Source organism: Pinus tabuliformis, chromosome 6 (assembly GCF_031772625.1).
Source record: "Pinus tabuliformis cultivar Carrire ecotype Pingquan chromosome 6, CPIR1, whole genome shotgun sequence".
Classification (NCBI taxonomy): Eukaryota; Viridiplantae; Streptophyta; class Pinopsida; order Pinales; family Pinaceae; genus Pinus; species Pinus tabuliformis.
In genome coordinates, this window is record NC_142292.1 from 15,800,653 (window position 1) to 15,810,221 (window position 9,569).

Below are 9,569 nucleotides of genomic sequence, written 5' to 3' on the forward strand. Positions count from 1 at the left end.
AATGGAGATACTTGCCAATATATTTCAGAATCTAAACTATCATTCAAACCTCAAAGATCAGACAAGATACCTGTGCCTAGATCAATCTTCATTAAGCTATCATTAATGGCTGAAAATAAAATTATGCAGAAAAAATAGAACAATCTTACAGCATTTTTAGAAGAGTAACACCAGCAAGATTTTTAACCCCAAAGTCTTCTTTATTGCACAAAAAATGAACTACAAGAGAGCTTCTTCAGCACAAGACTCACAGATCTTATGATCTCAAATGACCCCCTAGGATCCTATTTAAAGGAAAAAAATCCCAACGGCTAATTCGAGTGATCCATGTTGAAATGATCTCGACCGTCGATGAGGATTAAGACATCTCTTAATCTTATCCGTCGAATTTGTTAATTTATTAAAAAATGAAATTTTGCATGTATTTACTCAAAATATTATTATTTTATTATTTTTTAGGGTTTTTGCTTTATTTTATAATTTATTTTATTATTATTTTTATTTATTTATTTATTATTTTATTTTTCAGTTATTTATTTTTTTATTTTTTTATTTTTTAATTTTTTAATTCATTTTTAAATGGATCCTCGAACTTAGCCTTTGGAAAAAATCACCTAGGACCTAGGACTTAGGACTCATGAGGGGATTTAAAACATTTTCCAACCCTCAAGACACTTTACATCATGACTTTTACAATTTTACATCTTAAGGGGAAAAACCCATTTGACATAGACCCTCATAAACCACCCAGTTCTGCGACACAACTATAATCTAGCAGATTAACACACTAGGATTCTCCTAAAATTTTAATGACAAAATCCATCCCGACTTTGGGGTTAGGCTGAAGGAAAACTCTGTCGATCATGGATCGGTGAGACGAAAAACCTTCCGGGACGTAGATTACCATTAGAAAGTTAGGTCCACCCAGGCAATTTACATACATGACTCATATCTGCTAAGATTATTTACATTTCATACATGCAGACTGGGTTTACAACATAAATCGATCAAGCTGCTGATGACTACAGGATGGCACTGACATGTCGATCAAGCGCTACCCCTTTTTGCAAAGAAAAGGGGGTGTACTGCATGGGTAGTTGACCGGTAGTGGTCAACAGGATGATAACTCTCACATATGCAGCTGGAACTATTTAATATAATCCCATGATTTTGGAGCTAAAGATCCTATGCATTGGATCGTGGAGACAGTCATGTTACCCACCATTTTGTGGGTGATATCCCTAGGAGAAATTTTTTCTCCAAGATGGTCCTCAGCTGGTAGCCAACAACCCCTTGCAGCCGCCAACAACCCCTTGCAGCCACCAACTAGCTCGTTGTGCTACTTCTCCGCCACCCAAGCCAACCATGTGGTGCCTCACCCATCTGTCATGATTGTATGTTTGAAAGTGGGCCTCCCAAACCTAAAGGTATGCCTTGTCATTTGGTAATTGAATATTGTAGTTTACTTATCATGGAAACTTTTGGGCATGGATTTTTTGGGAATCATGATTGCTGTTAGACCAAAACCCACAAGTTTTAGTCAACGATCGCATCGCTAGAGATAAGGATCCACGAGAGGTAGTTAGTCCATGTCGCAAAACACACGAGGAGCATTGGTTTATCCAATGTCAAACAGGATTAATGTGAGGATTTGGCAGAAAGAGTGAGCTAGGGCTGTGCTCTTGTCCCCTAGAACTCTTTTGGATGTTACCCTTGGACCTTAGTCCCGTGGGATCTCTTTTATTGACCTTTTGGAGTTAGGGATAGTACTACAGGGGAAACCCTGATTTTGGTTGCGTGGTTCTGCTCCCTTATCCACATATATCACTCCCCTTCCGCTCATTATAACCCCATTCATCATTCCTCCCACTTGGGTCCACATTCCTTCGCTGGGTCCACATAGGGTTAGACTTCCCCTCCCCTTGTCCACACGTTGGGTTGGGCCTAGAATGATGCCCCAAAGGTTGATGCAATTAAAAAGAAAAGAAAAAGCATAATTGGTCACATTTAACAAGAAAATGTACCACAAAAGGCAAAAGATGGTTGGGACAAAAACATTTAGCACGTGGGCAAAAGCCAATAAGTGAGCTCCACCCCATTTCCATGGCCATCATCCTAGTTCCTATAGGCCCTAGATGAGCCTCCTCTATCATTCAGGAACCCATGATTGTCCCAACCCCTAGTGGGCAATGAACCACCCAACCTTAATGGGGCTATCCACTGCCATAATTCACACATCATGCTCTCATTCCTTTAGCCCCGAGCAATTAAACAAAGAAAAATTATAAAAGGCAAAAAGCATATGAGAAGGGTGGAAAACTCTGTTGAATAATCCTTCGGGACTTTGTATATAATTATGATTAGGACATAGATTAGGTATTTTCCGTATTTTTAGTTATGGAGACATAACTGTCTCCCTTCAAATCTGATTGTATAAATATGTCTCTTGTTTAATAAATACATTGCAGAATACTATATTTTTATTATGGAATTCTCTAGGCAATTGTAACAGTGGTACCAAGAACGAACAAAGTTCGTTCTTCAAGTTAAATACACTAGAAGATTTGGAATATGAAGATCTTTATTGAAGAGACAATAATATATATTAAAATGTATGAGTAAGAATGATGTTACAATTAAGAGTGAGGGACTTGACTTGGAATATGAAGATCTTTATTGAAAAGACAATAATATATATTAAAATGTATGAGTAAGAATGATGTTACAATTAAGAGTGAGGGGCTTGTTTATATACCAAGCAAGTGTCCTTTATGAACGGTCATGTCTCTGTAAACATGCCTCTTTGTTTAACTAATTATTACTTATTTACATATTATTAGGTTTATTATTTATTATCTATATTTATTACTTTTACATAATTATATTCATAACATTGCCTTGATGAAAGAACTTGACCTCTTTTTCTTGCTACGAACATGTTAATTTTAGGTATGTTCTATGCTAGAGCAATTTATTTAAATTTTCACATTTAACTAAAGATAAACCGTAGATAGAAAAAAAATATAAATCGCAGAAGACAAGCCAAGACAAGAGGACACAAGATGTGGCACCAGCCAGGGACAAACCCCACAATGTGGGGAAACCCTTGATCAGTTCTTCTTTTATGTTGACTTCAAAGTTCAATAGAGAAAGAGAGAGAGAGAGATAGTACATTTACAACAAAAGTCAACACTTTGACTTATCTAGATCTAGCATAGATCATTTCATATAACAATGAGATCAGTTGAAGACATTCTGTTTCAACTGATTCCCCAAGGCGACTCCTCCACCTATCATCGTGTTGCATCTGATCCTCTTGCTGCACCACTGCATATTGCACCATGCTGCACTAATCATGATTATCATCATGATGCCCATGTCCATGATCTTATCCATCATCACGCTGTTGCCCTTGTAGATGTGCATCATCATTATGCTGCTGCCCTTACAGATGTGCATCATCATCATGATATTAGACCGTTCATTTTAGCCATCCTTTATTATGATTGAGATCACTATGCCGTGAATTTTTGTGGGATTACTGGAATCCTTCTCATCATGATTATGACGGGACTATGACTGTAGGTCGAGACAAAGAGTGTCACAGACTCTTGTCTTCACAAGTATGCCTGAGACTGTTATGTCTCCATGACAACGTATGGATATTTCCATGACTGTGTAGATCCATGACAATGCTTTGATGTCTCCATGACCTGCATCGTATAGAGTCTCCATAGACTGCTAACTATCTCCATGAATAAGTCTTCATGAAACTGCGTGACTGGAGTCTCTATGCCTAGATTTGTGCTGCGAAATCCACATACATCGGGAGTGTCAACAATTGCTGCGTGCCATGACTACACCATACCCTATTGTGGATTCCTTCATATGATCTACGCTGCCAGATGCGCATACATCGAGAGTGTCAGTGATTTCTGCGTGCCATGACTGCACCATACACTACTGCAGATTCCTTTAACTTGCAGCAGCTTCGTTACTTACTGTGGCTTCATTATCATGACCCTGTGCTCTGCGTATAAGTGTCATATGAACAGCGTATATGTGTCAACGTATATGAACAACATAGTAAATGTCACCATGACTACGTATGAATCTTTCAGCCTTGCGTAAAGAACAACGTATATGAACAACATAGTAAATGTCACCATGACTACGTATGAATCTTTCAACCCTGCGTAAAGAATAGTGTATATGAACAACGTAGATATCTACATTGCTTGCTCAGCGTATAGGGTTTCCAAAACTGTGCGTACATTGTCTTCATGGCAGCGTATACTGCGTGGATGTCTAACTGCGTAAGGTTTCCCTCCTGTGCATATATTGCTGGGCATTTCAGCGTATTAGAGTCTCCTTAATGCAGATAGGGCCTTTCCTTTGGTTGCGTATGAGGCCTCCTTTACTGCGGCCAGATCTCTGTGGCTAGGGTAACGTACAGTAGCTAGGGCATCACTTGAAGACCAACGTATCACTCATGGTGTTTCTCTCCTTCACCAAAAACCCAGACGTGGAGAGGAGGAGACTACTCATGAGGTGTGTTTCAAATGACATCAAATCCTCTTCTATTTATACCAAAAATGTATATGTTGAATAGACATGAGAGGGATCCAATAAAAATATCACCTGCTATAAATACGCTGACCCACATGGAGTTTGGCCCTAGTTACCAATTTTAACACTTCCTCTCAACTAGGGAGAACTCCATCCGCTGATCCATATGTCTGACTGTACTGTCTCTTCCATCTGTGCCCTGTACTACTTTGCTCAGATCTGCTAGCTCTACTCAGCTCTGCTAGCTGTGCTCTCCTCTCCTCCACTCAGCTCTGCTTTGCTCAGTGCTGCTGGCTCTGCTTTGCTCAACTTAGCTCTGCTGATCCATGAAGAAGAAGAATTGATCGAGAATGTCTCATACCATTCTCCACTGACCCTAAGTCAGTCTTAGAGTGCGTACCACTGGTGCGAGACCAGTCTAAGCTGATCCAAAGTCAGCGTCATAGTGGGTACCACTCCTACTACTGGTCCCAGACTAGTATCATTAGTCTCAGAGTGTACCACTGGTCCCAGACCAGTCTCAACCGACCCGAAGTCAGCGTCATAGCATGTACCACTCTCACTGGTCCCAAACTAGTCTTCCACTGACCCTAAGTCAGTGTCAGAGTATGTACCACTGGTCCCAGACCAGTCTCAACCAACCCGAAGTCAGCGTCATACTAGGTACAACTCCTACCACTGGTTCCAGACCAGTATCATTGATCCCAGATCAATGAAGGTCATCCTAGCATAGGGAGTACGGTAGATACATCGATGCGTCCATCGATACTGCTATGGTCCCTATCCTCATTTCCTTGCTCATTGATTAGATAAGAGGTACTTCCCATGAGTCCCAGACTACATGGGTAGGATGCCTTGAAAGGAGAACTTAATCAATCCTGTCCTCACAGGAGAACTAATCATCTTGCTACACAATTGCCATGGAGAACACATCATCCAAGCCTCACAGGAGAACTAATCATCCTGCTACATAATCGTCATGGAAAACACATCATCTAGACCTCACAGGAGAATTAATCACCTTGCTACACAGGAGAGTGAATCATCCTGTCCCACAAGAGAGCGAATCATCTTGTCCCACAAGAGAGCGAGTCATCTTGTTTCATAGGTGAGTGAATCATCCTGTCCACAGGAGAGCAAATCATCCTGTACCACAAGAGAGCGAATCATCTTGTTCCAGTGCGCACCACCAGGGGAGGGTGAGTCACCCTATGGTCGTATGTTGCTCCAGTAAGAACTGCAAGCCCCCAGAGCTCCTAGAGCTCAATGTATGCAACATGCAAGACCCTTGTACAAGGGTCTCTCGATGACTCCAAGTCGTTCGGGAAAATCACAAATTTAATCTTTTCCCGGGGCTCTGACAAAGTGTAGCAACCTGTACATCCTCTCAGTGCGATGGAGCCTCCTTGCTCATCGACTTACCATATCCCAAATAAGGCAGTATCTATTGTCTATCTGCAGGAGCAATCATTGAATACGAGATTCCTTAATAATCGAATCCCACCTTTGGTTGTCACAGAGAATTACGGTGGTATTCATCATGTGTACTCATTGAAGAGTTTCCACAACCAGGCAACTTCATACGAGGTCATACTCGTAGTTATGTATCCAATCTCGGCGGTACTTGTAACAATCGATTTCTACTTCCTACTCATCCATGATATCGAAGCAAAATCCAAAGAGAACCAGCATTGAGAAGTGATTTAGTGATCCTCCACACTGCCTGCCCAGTCAGCAATCGAATAATCATGCGGTTTTCATATTTGCAGCAGTGTATCTTAATCCATGAGAAATTGTGCCCCGAAGATATCTCAAAAGATTCTTGGAACCATTCCAGTGAGGCTCAACCAAATATGAGCTCACCATGCTAACAACAAAACATATGTTGGGAATCCAACTCCCTCTTACTTTTTTGCAAATGAGAGGGTCTGCACCTATCAGAAATAGTTCGTCTGCATAAGGTGTCGGTATGAGAGGTCTATCATCCACAACCTTCGGGTAATGGTTTGGATCGGTTTCACTCCTAGTGAATCTTAGCTTTATCAAACAGCTATCAATCCTCTCATACTACGCCCGGGGTGTTTTGCTTCAAGCCATAGAGGGCTTTCTACCACATGTATACATGAGATTCCCGTTCATGAATCTCAAATTCCACGGGTTGTTCCAAACCTGCCGTCTCCATCGACGAGGCCACCCTGAAACCTTTGACTTCCATTTCCGAGATGGACGCTAGGTTCTTTTTGCGATCAGGTACATAAAAGAGATCCTGGGATTCCTTGCTTTCTTTGAAGAGACAATCGTGTCCTTGATGACTTGCTTCTCTGCCATTTGGACACTCCTTCGCATAAGGGCCAAACTTATTGTAACCAAGGCATTTGCCTTTCCTTCCATCCTTAGATCTGAACTTCCCAATGAAGTGATCTTTAGGTAGGCCATCAGAAATTTCCGTTGCACCAGTCTGATAATATTCTCTGCTTCAACTTCACCCTGGGTGAATTATGAGGAACCCATTGATCCTTTTGTCTTGTCCCAACTGTCTTTGGTGATTGCTTTTTAACTCTTGCTTGGGCATTGTCTTTGCCTCAGCTCTGATACCATGTTAATTTTAGGTATGTTCTATGCTAGAGCAATTTATTTAAATTTTCACAATTAGCTAAAGATAAACTGCCGATAAAACATAAATATAAATCGCAAAAGACAAGCCATGACAAGAGCACACAAGATGTGGCACCAGCCAGGGACAAACCCCACAATGTGGGGAAACCCTTGATCAATTCTTCTTTTATGTTCTTCAAAGTTCAGCAAAGAAAGAGAGAGAGAGAGATAATACATTTACAACAAAAGTCAACACTTTAACTTATCTAGATCTAGCATAGATCATTTCGTATAACGATGAGATCAATTGAAGACATCCTGCTTTAACTGATTCTCCAAGGTGACTCCTTCACCTATTATCGTGCTGCATCTGATCCTCTTGCTACACCATTGCATACTGCACCATGCTACACTAATCATGATTATCATCACGCTGCCCATGTCCATGATCTTATCCATGATCATGCTGCTGCCCTTGCAGATGTGCATCATCATTATGCTTTTGCCCTTACAGATGTGCATCATCATCATGATATTACACTATTCATTCTAGCCATCCTTTATTATGACTGAGATCACTATGCCATGCATTTCTGTGGGATTTTTGGAATCCTTCTCATCATGATTATGATGTGACTATCACTGTAGGCCGAGACAAAGAGTGTCACAGACTCTTGTCTTCACAAGTATACTTGAGATTGTTATGTCATGATGACAACATATGGATATTTCCATGACTGTGTATATCCATAAGAGTGCTTTGATGTCTCCATGACCTGCATCATATAGAGTCTCCATAGATTGCTAACTGTCTCCATGAATAAGTCTTCATGAAACTGCGTCACTGGAGTCTCTATGCCTAGATCTATGCTAAAAGATCCACATACATCAAGAGTGTCAACAATTGCTGCGTGCCATGACTGCACCATACCCGACTGTGGATTCCTTCATATGATCTATGCTGCTAGATCCGCATACATCGAGAGTGTCAGTGATTTCTGCGTGCCATGATTGCACCATACACTATTGCGGATTCCTTTACCTTGACAACAACTTTGTTACTTACTGCGGCTTCATTATCATGACCCTGTGCTCTGTGTATAAGTGTCATATGAACAACGTATATGTGTCAGCGTATATGAACAACATAGTAAATGTCACCATGACTATGTATGAATCTTTCAGCCCTACGTAAAGAACAACGTATATGAACATCATAGTAAATGTCACCATGACTACGTATGAATCTTTCAGCCTTGCGTAAAGAACAATGTATATGAACAACGTAGATATTTACATTGCCTGCTCAGCGTATAGGGTTTCCAAAACTGTGCGTACATTGTCTTCATGACATCGTATACTGCGTGGATGACTAACTTAACTGCGTAAGGTTTCCCTCCTGTGCATATATTGTTGGGCATTTCATCATATTAGAGTCTCCTTAATGCGGATAGGGCCTTTCCTTTGGTTGCGTATGAGGCCTCCTTTACTGCGGCTAGGGTAAAGTACAATAGCTAGGGCATCAATTGAAGACCAGCGTATCACTCATGGTGTCTCTCTCCTTCACCAAAAACCCAGACGTGGAGAGGAGGAGACTACTCATGAGGTGTGTTGCAAATGACATCAAATCCTCTTCTATTTATACCAAAAACATATAGGTTGAATAGACATGACGTTTGGGCTTCTTGAGCCTACATAAGTTGCTGGTCGGCTTGATAATAATTCTTCAATCAAAATAAATTCATATCTCCATATATACTTATCGGAATCGGATGATCTTTAGATCAATCCTACACCTCTCGACGAGAGGGATCCAATAAAAATATCAACGGCTTTAAATAAGCTGACCCACAAGCAATTTGGCCCTAGTTGCCAATTTTAACACTCCCTCTCAACCAGGGAGAACTCCATCCGCTGATCCATATGTCCGACTGTACTGTCTCTGCCATTAGTGCCCTGTACTGCTCTGCTCAGCTCTGCTCAACTTAGCTCTGCTGAACCATGAAGAAGAAGAATTGATCGAGAATGTCTCATACCATTCTCCATTGACCCAAAGTCAGTCTCAGAGTGCGTACCATTGGTCCCAAACTAGTCTAAGCTGGCCCATTGTCAACGTCATAGTGGGTACCACTCCTACTACTGGTCCCAAACCAGTATCATCAGTCTCAGAGAGTGTACCACTGGTCTGAGACCAGTCTCAACCAACCCGAAGTTAGTGTCATAGCATGTACCACTCTCACTGGTCCTAGACCAGTGTTCCACTGACCCTAAGTCAGTGTCAGAGTATGTAGCACTGGTCCTAGACCAGTCTCAACCGACCCGAAGTTAGCGTCATAGTAGGTACAACTCCTACCACTGGTCCCAGACAAGTATCATTGATCCCAGATCAATGAAGGTCATTCTAG